The 20,173-nt window shown below is 36.3% G+C and overlaps 1 protein-coding gene across 4 annotated transcripts in view; it reads right to left on the reverse strand.

Moving 5' to 3' along the window:
* Marchf1 (membrane associated ring-CH-type finger 1) overlaps window positions 1–20,173 on the reverse strand; it is an 803,748-nt gene that overhangs the window by 741,408 nt on the left and 42,167 nt on the right. Inside the window, exon 1 of one of the 4 annotated variants that reach the window (XM_041674951.1) lies at window positions 5,416–5,521. The exons of the other annotated variants lie outside the window; for them this stretch is intronic. The gene's annotated coding sequence lies outside the window, so the exon portion shown is untranslated. Of the gene's footprint in view, window positions 1–5,415; window positions 5,522–20,173 lie in introns of those variants that run through there. 4 annotated transcript variants of the gene reach the window in all.

Consider the following 20,173-nt stretch of genomic DNA (forward strand, 5'->3'; position numbering starts at 1 on the left):
GCCTGGGTCACATTCATATCCTAGAATGAAAATAACAAATAAATATGCAAATTTTATGTAAATTTATAAAACAGTCATTGAGAATGAAAAGGTCAAATGTCAGATAAGCAATGTACCAACCTCTTATGTCCAATTACTTTCTGTTCCAATTCTCTAGGCATTTTCATTCTAAAATAAATGTATAAGGCAACTTCGTATACAAGGAACAATGTAAACACAGCTTGTTCTTTATGCAGTGACAGAAAATCCCTATCAGAGTTTCCACACACCCCTGTGCCTAATTGGGAATCACTAAATCCAGTTTACTATTCAACAAATATTTTCTGGCATCTATTGTAAGCAAGGTGATATTTTAGATGGAAGCAAAACAATGAAAAGCCAAAAAATGCTACTATTTTCATCAAGCTAAGTATTTGACTCAGTTTCTCTTGGAATTAAAAAAAAATTTATAATGCCCTAGAATTTACTCATAGAGAAACTAATTTTAGCATCCTCTGCCATACGACATGCCTCAAGCAACACTACTGTATGAAACTTCCTCCAAGAAGATAGGCATTGCAGAACATGACATCAGAGGACTAAGGAACAAATACTATTTGAATGAGAAGAATCTGAAGGAGATTAAGTCATAGGAGTGATACAGCACTTAAAGGAAAGGGACAAGGCTGCCCACAACATGCAGAGAGCAACTTAACAACAAATGTAGGTTTCCTAGCTTGCATTCCTTTGAACAAACCAAGAGTCTTCTGATCATCATAGAAAATAGGAACTTCATAGTTAGAATCAAACAAAAACTGAAGGGTGAAAATTTGTACATCACTAGAACATCAAAAAACACCAAGAAAATATATCTATAGAAAAAAATAAGCATTGATAACTGGTAATATCTTAATAATCATAGTGTCTAAGAGACAAACATCGAAGCATTAGTGGAGATGTTGTATGTCTGTATATGCTGAGGAATACATACATATTCAATTCTTCATGATATTGGGAAGAAAGTTCTGGAGAGAGAGAGCTCCTAAATATAATTTGTTCCTTTTCTATTCTCTACTTTTTCTGAGCCAAGTTCTAGAAAGTGTGAAATGTTGGTTGGAGTTCTCAAGAAAAGATTTCTCAATAACAGATTGGGAATTTGTGCTGCTGTCGGGATCTGGAAGTTGCCAAACAGGTCCATGTCTTAAAGGTTAGGTCCCAAGATTAGAACTGGAGGATAGTGGAACCCTGAGGAGGGGGAACTGAGAGGACCTTAAGGTAGGCCCCTTTCAGGCAATTCTGGGGCCTATCTTCTCTTTTCTTCATTTCTCTTTGACATCCTAGCCATTAGGTGACTATCTTTAACTGTCCAATGTGATACGCTGTTTTCTATAAGTCCAAAGGCAGTACAATGAGTTAACCATGGATTGGAACCTATAAACAAATGTCCAAGATGTAACCCACACCATGGGCCACAAGCATCCCAAGAAGGGTAAGAATGTGACCAGCACATTTGAACATACATTACAAAAAGTTTAGATACTTCTGTGAGTAAGACAAAATAATTCTTTTCCTTTTATATGGGGAAATCTCCTGTATTTATCACAATAACAGAAAGCTGGCACACCAGGAGACTAGCCTTTGCATATTAAGGGATAGGATTTTACAAATAACAAGGTTCTATTGCAGGTAAAATTCTTGTCATTTAGACTATAGCAACAGAGATCATTCTTTAATACATAACATTATATCTAAATGAATTTAGTAACTGAGACTAAAATATAAGTCACAGCTAACACTAATGGCTAAGAACCAGTAGAGAGGAGAACATATAGCCTTTGAGTGTGTGTGTGTGTGTGTGTGTGTGTTTCTGCATGCATGTGTGTGTATGTAAATCCAATGAAAAAGTCTTCCTGAACAAAATAAATAATAGTCAAAATAATTCTGTAAATCAAGATTTATACAGTGATTTAGTGGGCGAATTTAAAGAGAGTATGGGAGCCTGTTGAGATCTACTTTAGTGTTGAAATGAAAATATTCTCAAATAGAAGAAATATTTTTATAAACGAGAAGGATACAAGGGGTAAAATCATGAGACACTTAGATAAAACCCCTAAACTCCCAGGACAGAAAGAAATATGACACTATTTCAAACACAAAACTGAACTGTATGCAAGAAAAAAATCAATTCACAAATGATTTCTTCCCTGCATTGATGAAGGTAAAAAAACACCTAGAGACAGTAAAAATACAAAAATTCTAGCCAGATAGCCTGATAAACTGTCAATCATCTCCAGGAGTTAAAGAAGACCTTTGAGGATACAGAGATCCTGAAAAGAATTATTTAACCTGTACCCCCAAATGAATTACAACTGAGCAATCTAAAAACCAGAAAGACAAAGTAGAGAGTAAATAATGATCAACGATTTGTGCAGTATTTACTAAACCTAAGCCCAAGCAGAAGCCAGCATACATAATGAGAACATGTACAGAGGGCTGCAAGTGATGCTTCCATGAGGAAGTCAATGCTTTAAATATAATGGTTTTTTTTTGTGCCATCTTCCCAACAAACTACATTCAACATGCTGACCTCAAAACCAAAAATCATGGGTGGACGCATAAGTAGCAAAATGTCTCAGTTTAAAAGTAAAAGTAGTATAGAATTATTCCTGGTATGTGCAACAGTGTGCATGTGCACATGTGTGTGTGGTTTAGTGAAGACATGAATATGCATCTTTCAGAGGATGAGAAGATGCTGGATGCCCTATTCTCTCACACTTAACTTTATTCCCTTCAGACAAGGTCTGTTAATGAACGTGGACCTAGGCTGGCAGTCAGCAGGCCTATCTCTCTTCCTAACTTTGGTCCCAGTAGTGCTGGTGTTATATGTGCAAGTATGGCCGCACCTAGCTTTCACCACAGGTGCTGGGGTAGGAGCTCAGTTGGTGTGTGTGCAGCAAGCACTCTTACCTACTGGTCATCATCTTAGAACATTCTTTTATGACATCTATTCTGCCAATTTCTCTGGTTATATTCTATATAATTTTAGATAACATTAAGTAATCTTAACGTACTTCAAATTAAAATACTATCCTATATAACTTCTGTATAAAAAACAAAACAAAATCTTAAAGGAACTATTTCCCATAACATACATCATTTACCAAATTCCTTTGTATAGAATAGCTTAATATTTTTATATAATCTATGTACATATTTCTATACCCATTACAAAGTCTTTAAGATATTGATAATGCCTAATATTACATAAATGTGTCCTTTAGGGGATAATAAGAAATGTCAGGCAGTGGTGGCACACACCTTTAATCCCAGCACTCAGAAGGCAGAGGCAGGCAGCCTGGTCTACAATGCAAGTTTCTGGACAGCCAGGGCTACACAGAGAAACATGTCTTGATTTAAAAAAAAAAAGAAAGGAAAGAAGGAAGGGAGAAAGGAAGTAAGAAAGGGAGGGAGGAAGTAAGGAAGAAAAAATAAAAACAGCAATATCTAGACTACTCCAGTGAAATTATTTTTAAAAATAACAATATGTATCGATGAATTCAGTAACTGAGAATGGGAGATAAGTCAAATAAGCAAACACCAATAACCAGGAACCACAAGAAATGAGAATTCTGCACATGTACAGAACAAACCCATTCTTCAAGTGTTTTCAATTCAAGATTGGTTGAACCTGCCTATATGAGATGTGCAGACAGAGGACCAACTGGAAAGAAAAAGACGTCACCCTAAAACCCATGAAGCAAGAGCCAAACATAGGTAAACATAAATGTGTCTGTCTTTCATTACAAAATACAACAGTATATAAATACAAGACTCAGAAGTAAATCATTGACATAAAAAGAAGTTACTAAGACTGCTAGAAGATGAAATTAACATAAATCAAAGCAGAAACTTTTTAAAGCTAGAGAGAATAAAAAAGTTTAAAGGTTGAAACTGCTGTGAAGGTTTCAACAAAGCAAATAAACCCCTTAGTTACAAAGAAGAGGGAGTAGTATACATGGTAAATACTGAAAGACAACCAGTTACAAAAGAAGAGTTTATCATTGAAACTGTGTCAAATGTCTGAAACATTTAAGATAGGAGATAGTCTGCAATGAAATACTAAATTCCAGCAAAAAAAGCTTTAGATACTAACAATCAGAAAACTAGAAATATATCAATTATTAATGAATATTTTGGAAAGATGATCAAATTCTATTTTACAGGAGGGGGGAACCTAGACTAAAATGATTCTGAGAAAAATTATTCTGAACCCTAGTTTAAATAGTAGATATTTACACAGAAATGTAAAATAGTCAAGAACATAAAAGAACATTGACAATTAACCTAATTTTAAGAAGAGAGGAAGAACTTTCATTTTAAACCTAATAAATTCCAAACAATAAAAGATTAATTTTAATTATTTGATGAAAATCTAAAAAACTAGTAAATAGAATGTATTGCTGTGTTTAAAAAGTTTAATATCCAATGGCCCAAGAAAGATCCTTGCAAGTAATATAAATTATTGAAGAAACATATATATGAGTGATCTTATTTCTAGAAATTTGATAACAATCCTTTTCACCATAAACAGATGGAGAGATCATATAATCATAACATTATGATAAGAAAGAGATTTAACACAGTTCTTTTTAAAAACATTGCGAGTCGAGGACAAAATAGGATATTATTGACATATAATGAACGTTTAAAACCCAGTGACTAATGTCATTCCACATACTCAAACACTGAAGAAATTACAATTATAATTTGGAACCTCATGGTTCATACATTTGTCAGCATTGAAATGAAATATCTAGTTAAATATGATTACAGAAAAAATAATATTATTTTGTCAATAACAGAAAATATATGAAATTTTATGTGCCATAATAAAATTAAAATGAAAGCTTCATGTGATGAAATGATAATATCACTGAGACAACTCCAAAATTAAAAAGTTTAGATGAAATAGAGTAATTTGATAAGTTCAGCATACAGGAATTTAAAAAAATTTTTAAAAATATTTTATATTTAAAGTAATTTGGAAAAAAAGTGAGAAAGTACTTTTCAGGACAACAAAAATGTAATCTTTAGAAACATGCTTAAGAATAGAGTTAAAACACGTCAATGTGAAAAACATCAGCATGAACTAAGGTGGACTCCAAAGATGCTGCAATGGAAAGGAGATGTGGTACCTTCTTAAATGATATGTATAACCAAATATCTATTTTCCAATAAGAGCTGTGCATTTTATTAATCTTAATTAAAATATTAATAAATTTTAACTGAAAAGAGTTATTAAATGCTGGTGGCAAATCAAATTCCCTAGAGTACATCAGAACGGTACAAAAAAAGAGAAGGGATTTTGATGGGCATTGCACTGAATCTGTAGATTGCTGTTGGTAAAAATTGTCATTTTCACTATGTTGATCCTACCTATCCAAGAGCATGGGAGATCTTTCCATTTTCTGGTATAATCTTCAATTTCTTGCTTTAAAAACTTGAAGTTCCCAGGACAGGCTCCAAAAGGACAGAGAAACCCTGTCTCGAAAAACCAAAAAAAAAAAAAAAAAAAAAAAAAAACTTGAAGTTCTTGTCATAAAGGTCTTCCACTTGTTTGGTTAAAGTTACCCTTGGATATTTGATGCTATTTGTGGCTATTGTAAAGGAAGATGTTTCCCTGATTTCTTTCTCAGTCCATTTATCATCTGTATAAAGGAGGGCTATTGATTTTTTTTTTTTGAGCTAATCTTGTATCCTGCCACATTACTGAAGGTATTTACCAGCTGGAGTAGATAACTGGTAGAATTTTTTTGATCACTTATGTAAACTATCATATCATCTGCAAATAGTGCAAGTTTGACTTCTTCCTTGACAATTCGTATTTACTTCCTTCCTCTCCTTTTGTTGTCTTATTCCTCTAGCTAGAACTTTGAGTACTATATTAAATAGATATGGGGAGAGTGGGCAGTCTTATCTTGTTCCTGATTTTAGTGCAATGCTTGAGTTTCTCTCCATTTAGTTTGATGTTTGCTGTTGGCTTGTTTGTATATTGCCTTTATTAAAGTATAATCCATGTATTCGTGATCTCTCCAAGACATTTATCATGAAGATGTGTTGGATTTTGTCAAAAGTCTATTCTGCATCTTATGAGTTGATTATGTGTTTTATTTCTTTCATTTTGCTTAATGATGGATTATATTGACAGATTTTCATGTGTTGAACCATCTCTGGGATGAAACCTACTTAATAATGGTAGATGATTTTTTGGATGTGTTCTTGGATTCTGTTTGCCAGCATTTTATTGAGTATTTTAGCATCAACATTCATGAGGGAGATTGGTCTATAATTCTTAGTTTCATCTTTGTGTGGTTTGGGTATCAGGGTAACTGTCATCTTGCAAAAAAAAAAATTGGAAATGTCCCTTTTGTTTCTACTGTGTGGAACAATTTCAGGAGTATTGGTATTAGTTCTTCTTTGAAATTCTTGTAGAATTATGTCCCAAAATCATCTGGCCCTGTTTTTATTTTTTTTTCTGGAAGACTTTATTTTTTTTAATTTATTTCTTTATTAAGGATTTCTGCCTCCTCCCCGCCACCACCTCCCATTTCCCTCCCCCTCCTCCGATCAAGTCCCCCTCCCTCATCAGCTGGAAGAGCAATCAGGGTTCCCTGACCTGTGGGAAGCCCAAGGACCGCCCACCTCCATCCAGGTCTAGTAAGGTGAGCATCCAAACTGCCTAGGCTCCCCCAAAGCCAGTATGTGCAGTAGGATCAAAAACCCACTGCCATTGTTCTTAAAGGAGACAGAGACAGAGACCCACATTGGAGCACCGGACTGAAATTTCAAGGTCCAAATCAGGAGCAGAAGGAGAGGGAGCACGAGCAAGGAACTCAGGACCACGAGGGGTGCACCCACACACTGAGACAATGGGGATGTTCTATTGGAAACTCACCAAGGCCAGCTGGCCTGGGTCTGAAAAAGCCTGGGATAAAACCAGACTAGCTGAACATAGCGGACAATGAGGACTTCTGGAAGACTTTAAATTTAAATGGCTGCTTCTATTTCCTTAGGGGTTGTAAGTCTATTTAAATTGTTTATCTGGTCTTGAATTAATTTTGGTATCTAGTACCTAACCAGAGAATTGTTTATTTCCTTTAAATTTTCAAATTTTGTATAGTACAGATTTTTGAAGTATGACCTGATGATTCTCTGGATTTCCTCAGTGTCTGTCGTTATGTCCCCCCTTTCATTTCTGATTTTGTTAATTGCATATTCTTTCTGCCTTTTGGTTAGTTTGGATAAAGGTTTGTCTATATTGTTGATTTTCTCAAAGAACCAGTTTTTTGTTTTATTGATTCTTTGTATTTCTTTCTTTTTCTACTTTATTGATTTCATCCCTCATTTTGATTACTTCCTGGTGTGTACTTCTCTTGGGTAAGTTTGCTTCTTTTTGTTTTTGAGCTTTCAGGTGTGCTGTTAGGTATTAGACATAAGGAAAGGATAACCAGCCGACAGTCCACAATCCCAGAGAAGACAGGAAACAAGGAGAACTCTAAGAGGGGCATACATAGATCCCCCTGGGAAGGGGAATTAGACAAGACCTTCTTAGTAAAATGTCAACAAGGAAGGAAGGCGGAGGGTTATAGGGGAGGGGGGAGGGGAGAACATGAGGGGTCCGGAGGTGAAGGACAAAGAAGGAGAGCAAGGAAAGAGGGTGTCATTAAGGGGTTAGCAAGAAACCAGGCACTAGGAAAATTCCATAGAATCCACAAGGATGACCCCAGTTAAGAATCTAAACAGTAGTGGAGAGGGAACCTGAACTGGCCTTCCCCTGTAAACATATTGATGACTATTTAAATTGTTATCATATAACCTTCATGTAGTAACTGATGGAAGCAGATGCAGAGATCCACAGCTAAGCATTGGGTTGAACTCCTAGAGTACAGTTGTAGAAAGGGAGGAGCAATACTATAAGCAAAGGGGTCAAGACCATGATGGGGAAACCTGCAGAAACAGCTCACCCAAGCAAGTGGGAGCTCACTGACCCCATACTGACAGTTGGGGAACCTGCATAAGCCCAAACCAGGCCCTGTGAACGTAGTTGACAGTTGTGTGCTTGGGCAGTTTGTGGGACCACTAGTAATGGAACCAGTATTTATCCCTAGCGCACGAACTGACTCTTTGGAGCCCATTGCCTAGAGGAATACCTTGCCTAGCCTAGTAAGAGGGGCATAGGTCTTGGTCCTGTCTGAAGTGTTATGACAGACTTTGTTGACTCCCCTTGGGAGGCCTCACCCTCTCTTTGTAGTGGATGAGGTAGAGAGAAGGTTTAAGGAAACAAAGAACAGGAGAGAGAAGAAATTGGGATTGGTATGTAAAATAAGATTGTTTTAAAAATAAATATAAATAAAAAAATACTTAAAAAATAAAATGAATAGAATATTTGAAATAAAAATAAATTTAAAAATCTATCAAAAAGAAAAGGGATTAAGTTGAAAGGAGGTGTTTGCTTTATATAATTAAGTATATCTTTTGCAGAGGAGTAAACAAATCAGTGAAAAAAAGATACATTCATATTATTTATATATATGAACATTTATATATTTATATATCTATGGGTACTTATGTACACACATACATATATTAATGTAACATTTGTAAACTTCAATGGGGTTCTTTAAGGATAGGTTCTGTTACATATTTAAAAAGTATTCACTGAACCTCTATCTCATTCTATGTGCAAACCTTTGCACGTTCACCAAAGAACTTATTACAAAAATAGGAAGGGAAAAGTATGAGAGAAATATAGTCTATTATGTTTTTAAGTTATCAAATAATGTGTCAAAATATGGCATACATTTTGATTGACTGTAGTAAGAGGAAAATTTAAAACAGATTTAAAGTGACTTTTTCACTAATAATTAAAGACATCTTAATAGGAAATGAGACAGCTCAGGGATGAAGAAGCATGCCAGCATATCTAGCAACCTGAGTGAGCCCCACATGATGGGAAGAAAACTGATTCCCATAGATTGTTTCTCACCTCCTCACATTTTGTGCTGTGTGAGTGCATGCACACTTAAATATAATATAATAAGTTAAAAAAATTCACTTTATATATGTGGGGTAGAGATTGTGGCAATTTTTTTTATTTATCATAATAGAAAACTATCCTCAGTAGTTAGTATTAGATATAATTTTCATTCCAAACTCCCAAACTGATACGTTGTCTCAATGAGTAGCAATTAAAGTAGACTGTTACATTTGCTATTTCAAAAATAATACCTATTTTATTTTTAAAGTTCCTGCCTTCCTTAGAATGTCCACTCTCTAAACAAGATTAAAAGTGAAGCAGACACAGTAGAAATGTGGCTACAATTACAGGACAATGGGCACAAGATTACATGACTCCGCTGGCTTGTTTTTATCATTTGCTACAAACCTAGGCATATCTGCGAGGAAGAACTCCTCAGTTTCTCTCCGCGAGTCTGTGGGGTAGTGCCTTGACTGATGATTCTTTGGGGAGGAACTAGCTCACTGGGGAGGGTGCCACGCCTGGACAGGTGATCCTGGGTGGTATAAGAAAGGAGGCTGAGCTAGCTACAGAGAGCAACCCTCTAGGCAGCATTCCTCCATGGTCTCTACATCAGTTCCTTCTTCCAAGTTCTTACCTTCAGCTTCTACCCTGAATTCCCAGACTGTGACCTGAGAGTTGAAAGCTGAAATAAATTATCATCCTCAAATTATTTATTCTTCAAACAAATTAAAAAGTGCTGGTAGCCTAATTTCATACTGCTTGTATATTTGCTGTTACACTCAATATTCTCTTTTAAATATTTTGATTTCCTTTTTCTTTCTATGTACATGTGTGTCATCACTCATCTGTATGTTCACCTTGTGCATGCAGTACCTATGAAGGCCAGAAGAACAACAGATCCCCTGGAAGGGGCAGTTGTAAGCCACCAATAAGAATGGTGGGAACCAAACCTGGGTGTCTGTAAGAATAGCAAGTTCTCACAACTGCTGAGCCATCTTTCCAGCACCCCTAGGTTTTATATTAATCATATTCAACCTCAGGGGCCTCATCAACTAATTAGAGTTAGTACACACTTCCTAGACTACTTAGGTGGAACAAAGGTGTAGGGGGTTCTGTGTGTGTATATGTGTGTGTGTGCATTTAGTATGTGTGTATATATATGTAGTATGTATGTATATGTATATATTCATCTATGCATGTGATTTAGAAAATGCCAAACACATAAATATTAGTAAATAATAATGGTTGCCATTATTTTGTGCTAGTCAGCCAACATAAATTTATTGTCTACTAGATGCCAGATTACCATTGAATTATATTAGTCCTTAAAACAGATATTATAGTTATATATATATATATATGAAACCTTAACTCATTAGTTATAGTTCTGGGAGACAACAGAGAATTGAGCAAAGCCAAGAGGAGCATGTGAGGTGGTTTAGATGAAAATGTTTGAACACCTGTTCCCAGTGATGGAACTATTTGGGAAGGATTAGGAGCTGTGGCCCTGTTGGAGTTGTGTCACTTGGAGGAGATTCTGAGGTGTCAGAAGCACAAACCATTACCAGTGCTGTAATGCTGCCTGCCATGGTGACCATGGACTCAGACATTACGCAATCATGAGCCCTAAACTAAATGCTTTCTTTTCTGACTTGTCTTTGTAATGGTGTCATGGCAATAGATAAATAACTAAAACAGAAAGGAAGTCAGCAAAACAACCCCTAAAACAGATCTACAAACATAAGTTCAGGAAAAGTTCAGAACAGAAGTTCTAAGACATAGTAAAATATGACATGATACTGTGAAGGGAATTGAAAGCCATCCTTTAAGAGTTGATACTAAGTTACCAACCAATTGAGAATGGGGTAAAAATCAGTTAATCAATGGAGTGGGCACCAGAATACAAACTAAGTCTTGGACAATGTGAATATAATCCCGAAAGCTTTGACATTAAGGAATGACTGGTCAAGTCACCCCTATCTTTCTAGTCCAGGATGAACTGGAGTTTGTGGCTGTTGAGACAGAAAGGCCACTTAAATGCCTTCACAGTCATCCAAGGTAAGAGGAAACAAAAGCAAAACAGTAACGGAGAAAATCCCTCTGTAATACTTGCTGTCTAATTTAACGTCAGAATTTTGCGAACTCAAACAACTTACAATTGGGAACCTACAACTCCCTAATGCCTAAGGTACCCAGCTCAGGGAAGGAGATCTGAGTGCACGCGCATGACAAGTGTGAGCTGCCTGTGCATAATCCGAGAACACCCCATACTCTGCAGTGAGGCGTCAGGTCTATGGCTGGCAGAAGCATGGCTTGGGTCACAGGCTCCTTTAGAGATTCTGAATACGCCTGGGAAGAAAGCTGTAAGTTTAAAAGCAGATAGATACTTTAATAAATGATGCAGATTCTCAAAGTTAAAAATTAAAGGAGAAAACTTAGCCTAATGAATTAGGTGTGTACTGGAAGACACTAATTTTAACCTGCAAAAGGTTAGTTTTTGTTTGAAAATGACAGAGGAATCTTTAAAATATTGTTTAAATGTATTTATGCAGTTCTTCACATCAGTTTCAAGCACAGTGTGACTAGCTTGTAACTTTAAAAAGTAGATGAAGCGTATATTCCCCATATGAATATATTGACACCTTTATTTTGGTGTCAATCTTTATTTCTTAAGCAGTCTGAGAAGCAAAGACCAAGTATGTTAGTCAATTTCATCTCATTCTAACACAAAGCTAAGATAACCAACTCATACAAAAAAGGCTTGCTCACTGTTGGGGGTTCTAGGCCATGGTTCCCTTCCCTCATTGCTTCTGAGCTCATGACAAAGCAGTGATCACAGTAGAGATCACAGAGCAAAGAAAAATTACTTTAGGAGCAGTACGTGAAAGAGAAATAGAGAACACTCAGTCCCCACAGTCCCTTCCTGGCTGATCTCTAGGTGACAGAAAGACTTCCACTAGTTTTCGTCTCTGAAAGACTCTACCACAGATCTCAGGATATTTATGACCTAAATCATAGAGCATGATGTGGACAGAAAGAACTGCCTATTGTGACCTTGTCTCAGACATAAATAAAGCTATACTGCAAAGTATATAATGGAGTCAGTGATTGAAAAAAAAATCACATGAACCTTTTTAAAAACTAATTAAAATTGAAAGTACATTTTCTGGTGTAAAACTCAACTGAAGGCATAACAAGTTACAAAGCATTACTCACTTTGGGCATTCATCTTTGTCTTTTTTGTTTTTTTTTTTCTGTTATTCCTCCAGTATCTCCTTACTATTACTCTGTCACTGTGAGGTTGTCAAAAGAAAACTAGAAAATGAGCCAGAACATATCTGAGTAATGTTCTCTGTGACCATCATGATATCCAGAGCTTACATGTTACTCAACTCTGGTTCCTGCTTCTGGTATCCGTACCTTATTGCTAAAGATGCTTATACAACAAGCAAAATTTAACTGATTCCCTTTTCAAAACTGAGTGCTTCTAATTCACAATATTGGCAAAGTTAGTATAGCTCTCTACTGAAATGAAGCTCAGGAAATGACTCTCTAACAAGATTGTGTTAGAACGGGAGCAAAGATTGAGACTACAGGGTATGGTTGAAGGAAGCATACTGGCATACCGGAAGAGGCTGGGTATTTGGTGTGACATCTGTTCCTAGAAGAAGTGGACTCATGGGACCAAGATAAAGAAAGGAAAGGCATCTTTACTGTATTTAGAAGTTTACACTAGACCTGATCTTGAACATGAGAAGAGAGAGGTGTGATTTTAACTCCTAGAACTTGGCATGATGAGGGCATGCATTACACACACTCTGGTTAACTGGGCATTTGTGAGACAGTCTGCATGAATGTCACTGTAACACTGCAGCCATGCCTGAGAGGTTCTGTAAGCTGACTTAGAAAGGAAACATTTTCAGTTTGTTGTTTTATCGGTAGCTCTGTCTTACCATCATTGATTCTTCCCTGATGTGTGATACTGAAGAGAAAGATTTTAAATACACACATTGCAGTGTCTATGAGTGATATAAAATACCTGTGCTTTCTGCCAGTGTAATATAAGAAAACGGGAGCTAAAAGGGGAAAAAGAAAGCTGGTCATTAGTTACAATTACCAACGTAAAAAACATTTTATTAAATCTCCACAATTATGTTTATATCATATTCTGTCTAACAGGCTTAATTAATATGAAAAATAAACCTATTAAATATTGTATTTAATATTTAAAACTACACATATTCATATATATTGAATATCCCTCTTCCAATTATTACTCAAGACAGTAATAGAAAAATATGTTAGAGCTTTCAAAAGAAATCTCAATTTTCCACCTAAAACAAGTTGCTGAAAGCAGAGTTGCTCATTCAGTGAGCATTAGTGAATTCCCTCACTGTACTGAGAGACTCAGGATGTAAAGTGTTGAGAGACCATCTTCTAACCAGACCACCAAAAGGGAAGTGGTTTCTCCTTCATAGATGAGATACTAGCATGTAAATCCGTTCTCCGAGAATTACCAGCCTGCATGAGGGGGTCGCAAGCAAGTTAGGTCTGAGCAAGCAGCAGAGGGGTGTTAACAATGGTCACCTAATATCTGTATTTGGCTAGAGTGACAAATGAGAACAAGAAGATGGAAACACTGAGCAAACAGGATTTAGCTTTGAGGGTTATTTACAGAATATGAAATATTCTATAAATTAATGCATCATCATCCATAAAAGCCCCAGAAGGCCAATCACCCTTTCAGATCAGTTTCTCTGTTGATTTTTATAACATACATCTAGGGTTATATGACAAGTTTGCTTTTAATTTCTTTCCTATTAAAGCAAATATTAATATTCAAACTATTGAATATTATTACTATTGAATAACTTACATCTTGGAGGCAATACTTGAAAGAACACACTCTTTTAAGGTAGGAGTTCCTAATATTGCATTGGTTATATGCTTCTTTTAATGATAAAATCTGTGGATACTGTCATTGTAAAGACTTAGCTCTTCTTATTCTTGACATGGCACAGCAGGCAACCTTGCAAAGTTATACCAAAGCTACTACCAGCCTGTAAGCCTTTATCTACTGTTCTTTGGGGGATTAAGGATAAAGGATGTGTCTCATCACATGAAGGAATAACAATAGGTCACATCAGTCAAAAATCAAGGCAGCTCACAACTGTCTGAAAATGCAGTTCCATGAGATCTGACACCTTCACACCAACAAACATAATAAAGTTAAGTAAATAAATAAAAAAAATCTTTCTCTCCTACAAGTTGGTAATGTATGTATTAACTGTAGTTTTAATGATCAACAGAATTCTGTCCATCCATTTTAGACAGCATAGTGCAATTAGAACAACATCCTAACTCCCAACAACATTTAGAAGAAGAAAGAATCCAAAAAAAAAAAGAAGGGGAAAAGGAGAAGCAATTTGTAAACAGGTGAATTTAAAATTTTGCTTAAATTACATTTCCTGTGTGTACAAACATGCAGACTTTCTAGAGCACACAAACAGAGGTCAGAGTTCAACTCTCAAGAGAATCAGTTCTCTTCATTTTGCTGTGTATGCACTGATCTCAGGTTGGCAGCCTGGGTGCAAATGTCTTTTCCTTTTGAGGCATCTCACTATCAACATCTCAGCCACTGTTAGCACTGAGCACAACAGTGGTTAGCTATTGACAGCCATCATCAAGATGGGAAATAGGAAGTTTATTCCAGGACATCATAAAAATCACTTGTTTTGACAACTGACCACGCATGAATGCAGTCTTGTGGGAATCCATGAGTCGAGTGAAGGTGTGTCTTACGGTCTGAAGACCAGCAGCAGCAAATGTGAGAACAGAATTTGTCAACAAGGATGGTCCGACAGCTCTTATTTTACCTGTATCATCCTTCTGCCAAGATGCGAAGGGTTCCTGAGAACCACTGCCTCTGAGGAGGCAGAGGGAAGGCAGTAAAAGAGTTCCTGATCTCCCAGCCGTGCAAGTCATTGCCCAAAGACAACTCACTCTTACCACCCATAACAGTGATGTAGATGACTGGTAGGTGTGAACAGTTGGGCAAGAGTGGGAGCAAAGAACAAAGACTGAAGACTCTGTCTTCTTTTCAGTGGAACCATAACCAGTGAGGATCAACATAATGCAGATTCTGATCCCAGATAACCCATAGACAATGTCAGTGCTCCTTACACTTCCTAGTATTCTCTTCCTCTGCTGTCCCCAGGCAAGCAAAAGCCTTTCCAGAAAGCATACAAGTACTCAGTCAGTCCACTTGACTCTGTGAGAGAAGGCTCACAGACTTGAGACGTTGAGGTGTTCGCTACTTCAGAGAAAACAAATTTGAGACTCTTGGCACCTGCCCAATACTTTTAGAATTAAGATGTCAAGAACTCAGAAATGCCTTCCCCAGGAAGAACAAAGGAATGAAGCTGGTACAAGCAAAAAGGTCTTAGAGTCAGAATCCCTAGCACGACCTTCAATAGAAGATGCTTTCCCCAAAGCTTGTGAGTGAATATCATAGAGGATGACACTCTCAATACAGAAGCAGCAACAGAAGATTAAAAGTAATAAAAAATTAACAAGAAAATATTGGCTATTAAAAGAATGCCGTAAGTTTCCATTAATCAGCTTCTGATAAATGAAGACCTGTGAACTGTCTGACATAAAGTTCAAAATAATTGCTTTAAAGAACCTTAGCAAGTTGCAAGAGTCGAACACAGAACTATCAATAAAATTAGAAAATAATAAATAATGTAAGTGGTACAATAAAAGACATAAATCATAAAAGATGAAAAACAATACAATGGATAAAACAAAATATGTTTAAAAATGTCAACAACAAAATTGAATAATTAAAAAGGAATCTGTGAATTCAATAACTGGTATTTAAAAGTGGTTAATAAAAGGAGAAAAGAAAATAAGAAATATTGGAAAAATAAGAAATAAAACCTAAAGGGTTTACTTGACAACATTGAAAATGGTAACAATATCAAATTAGTTTAAGAAGATTAACAATTTGGGTCATTTATTTAAATAAATAAAGGTTTAAATTCCTGAGAGAATTGCAACCATCTAAATATATAAAGCACAAAACTCCCCAAAAAGAATCAACTTAAAGAATAATTTGTAGAGACATTATAGTGAAATTTTCAAAAATCAAAGACAAAGAAATTTTGGTAGGACCAAAATTTAAAAAAAACAAAATCACTCAGCATGTACAGGGATTCTCAACAGGCCATCAATATACTTTATGGCAGAAAAAGAAAGACCCTGATACATTCAAACCACTGAAGGGGGAAAAATGCTAACCAAAAGTATGTTTTCTGGTACAATTTTCCTTCAGGTCTGAGGGAAAAAAATACAATTCCTGAAACACGGTAGAAGGCAGCCCTTGACTCTCCCCTAACCTTTGCTTCAGTAAATACTTGTGGGTCTGTTTTGTATTGAAGACATAAGTAGAAGGATTTGTGAGCTATGGCCAATTTTAAAAAACAAACATGCAGAGGAGGGGTGTTGTGCTAATCAAGTTTAGACCGCAATAAAATTCCTAGAAATTCCTATTACCCCAGTCATTCCTGTGAAGAGACATAAATTAGGACCTAACAAGTATATAACCTGAGCTCTAACCTTTCCCATGAAACCCTAATTTACTTTCTCTGAAAGATGATAGTAAATATAAGTGAATCATTTTAGAGCAAAGTTTAAAAAATAGCAGCTTATCTAAGTGTGGGAGCAACCTTCGGCTTTATCATCTGGACAACAACAACAAGAGTTGCTTTTTGGGCCGAGCGGTGGTGGCACATGCCTTTAATCCCAGCACTCGGGAGGCAGAGGCATGCGAATCTCTGTGAGTTCGAGGCCAGCCTGGTCTACAAGAGATAGTTCCAGGGCAGGAACCAAAAGCTACGGAGAAACCCTGTCTCGAAAAATCAAAAAAACAAAAAGAGTTGCTTTTTGTTTTGTTTAATGCATCCTCATTTCTTGGAAGAAGTTAACATTCTTCCAGTCGTGGAAGATGTCCTGGTCTCTCAGTACCATCCACTGGGGAGATAGACTAATTTTAGCCTGCAGACAACTGAACAAACACATCAGCACCTCCTGTGCCTCCTCCCCAGGTTTAGCCACAATAACAACTCCAAGACTTTTAGTCCTTCCAAAAACAATTGTCCATACATTAAGAACCAAACTTTGACAACTTCCATGCAAGGCATTGCATTTCCCGCCTCCTAACTATATAACTGAGGGAACCAAGTGACACAAATCCCTGGAGATGACAGAAAAGCACTAATGGAGTGCTGAGAACATGGTGTGGGCCACTATGATTGATCTCTTAAAAGGTGGCCATGAACAAACACACAGTACTTCCAAAGCACTCCCTTGAAGAAGTGTAGAAAAGAATTGAGAAGTCCTCTTCTCATTTTCTCATAGACAGATGTAGCACAGAATCCCGCAGAGAAGGCTGGCATCTAACAAACGTACAAAAGGAAATTGAACAGCAAACTAGACCTTCAGTTTTTTCATCGTCTTTCCTTCATCTCAACACAGCAATGAATACAGTTTTGCTCATTCTTTGAAGGCTTATACTCCCAAGTGCCATAGAATCTAGATTCCATTCCAAGAATTATCTCTTAATACTTTAGCTCTTGGGTTTGATGAAGGCTTTTATTACTGTGTGACCTTTTAATGTGGACAATAAGCAGCTGAGTATAAAATGGGCCCACTTCAGTCAAGTACCCTTTTAGTCTAAGAGTGGGCACTCACCACACCTCCTCTAACCAGCTTAGTGACGGTGATTGAGAGATGAACACTAGCACTCAGCTTCAGTGTAAAACCAGAGAAAGCACATCAGCAAACCCTCAACCTTTGCAGCTACGTCCAAAAAGCCTGGGATCACCCGTGCCAACATCATTGTTCTGGCTTCACATGGTACACCGAAACATAAAGAAACAGAAATGTGTTTCCTAAATAAAATATCAAACCTGATTCTTCAGAAACATGCCTGTCTGAAATGAAGACATATGCTTTACTCAGCAGTGAATACAAACAGCACTCAAAGATTCTTACAGAGATCAACATAACAATGCAAGAACAAAGAATGTCAGGAAAGATAAAAACTGATTTATTATCAAACATGAACCACAGAACCTAAGAGTACTATACCTACAAAAAGTTTAGTAGGTCAAACACTAGAAAGGACTAGCAGTTTGAAGTAGGTCTCTGCAACCTACTCTGAAGAACAAAATTTCAAGGAAAAAGTGAAAATAGCTTAAGAGACGGAAGGGACACCAACCTCCATAGCAATATAAACCTCACTGGCACACTCACAGGAGAAGAGAGACAAAACAGAACTGACAGTATATTCAAAAGAAATAATACCAGCAAATACAATTGAGGAGAATACAATTTTCAGCCAGACCAGGAAGCGTACAACTGAGAAGTTAGATCTAAAGAGATCTGAAATGAGACATGTCACAATCAAATTGTCTGAAACTAAAGAAAGGGGGTTTTGAAAGCTACATGAGAATAGTGAACCACCACCAACAAAGATACCAAAAAGATTATCAGCCAGTTTTCAGCCAAAGAGTTGTAGACCAGGAGGTTGCTCAATAGTGCACCTGACCCTTCAAAAAAATTATAAACTGCCACCCAGGCACACTGTAACCAATGACCTCATCTTTCTAAATTGGAGATACAATAAGGACGTCTCAGAGATTATTAACACTAGACCTAACGTACAAGACATGCTAAAAAAAAAAAGGGTCCCTCCAAGACAAAAAAATAATTATGCTAATCCTTTGTGATAAATAGAAAGTTCATTGGCAAAAGTAAATATATTGTCTAATATGAACCATTCTAATACTGTGCTAATGGAGAATAGATCAAAGATTCCTCTAACAAAAAAAATGTGGAAAGGCAAGGCCACTAAAACAACTGTATTTGCAGCAATTTGCTAGGAGATAAAAATAATAAAAGGATATAATTCATGTTCTCAAAATATAGAACACAAGAGGACAGAGAATACAAATGTGGTATTTATGTATTCAGTCACAGTGCAATTGTGGTCAAGTATAGGAAGCTACTTAAGCTTAGGAGAAGCCTCCAAATGAAACCCTGTAGTAGATGAACAAAAAGATAAGACTTAAAACAACACTTTTACAAAACACTCTCTGATATCGTCCTCAATATCTTTCTTCGATGTCTTAAATATTTTTTTTTTTTTTTTTTTTGATTTTTCGAGACAGGGTTTCTCCGTAGCTTTTTGGTTCCTGTCCTGGAACTAGCTCTGTAGACCAGGCTGGCCTCGAACCCATCATAAGTCTTTCACTTGCTTAGAGTTTTCCCATGATATATTATTTGAGGCTATTGTGAAATATATTGTTTCCATGATTTCTTTCTCAAACCATTGGTCCTTTGTGTATAGGAGGACTACTGATTTTGTGAGGTTGTTTTGTATACAGTTACTACACTGACAATATTTATCAGTTGTAGGAGTTTCCCAGGTAAAATTTTTAGGGTCTTTTATGCATGCTATCATATCATCTACAAGTAAAGATACTTTGACTTCTTCCTATCCAATTCGTATCTCCTTGATCTCCTTCAGTTGTCTTATTGTTCTAGCTTAGATTTCAAGAACTGTGTTGAATAGGTTGTCCTCAGAGAACAGACAGCCTTGTTTTGTTCCTTATTGCAGTGGAATTGCTGTCAGTTTCTCTCCATTTAAGCTGATATTGGCTACAGACATGCTGTAAACTACCTTTATTATGTTGATTATTGTCCCTTATATCCCTAATTTCTCCAGGACTTTTAACATGAAGGGGTGTCAAACTTTGTCAAAGATCTCTTCTGTCTCACATGTGATAATATGGTTCTAATTTTTTGTTTTATTTGAAGAATCCTCATATTTTCTCCTGTAATAAGCAATTTTCATTTCAACCACCACCAAGTGCTTTTCCTTTACCCAAATGTTTGCTAATATTTTCTCTCTCATTCTTCTTATTTTCTTTTTCTTTTTTGTTTAGAATATTTCACACATATGTATATATTATTTGTATTTTCTTTTTGCTTTAAGTTTACCTTTTCATTTTTATTTTTATTTAGTACTGACCACTTGCACATATATTACAGCTTCCAGTTTATCATTTTTATCAGATGCCTCAGTGT

Source organism: Microtus oregoni, unplaced genomic scaffold (assembly GCF_018167655.1).
Source record: "Microtus oregoni isolate MIOR12 unplaced genomic scaffold, Mior012 000025F_ref0000491, whole genome shotgun sequence".
In the NCBI taxonomy this organism is placed as follows: Eukaryota; Metazoa; Chordata; class Mammalia; order Rodentia; family Cricetidae; genus Microtus; species Microtus oregoni.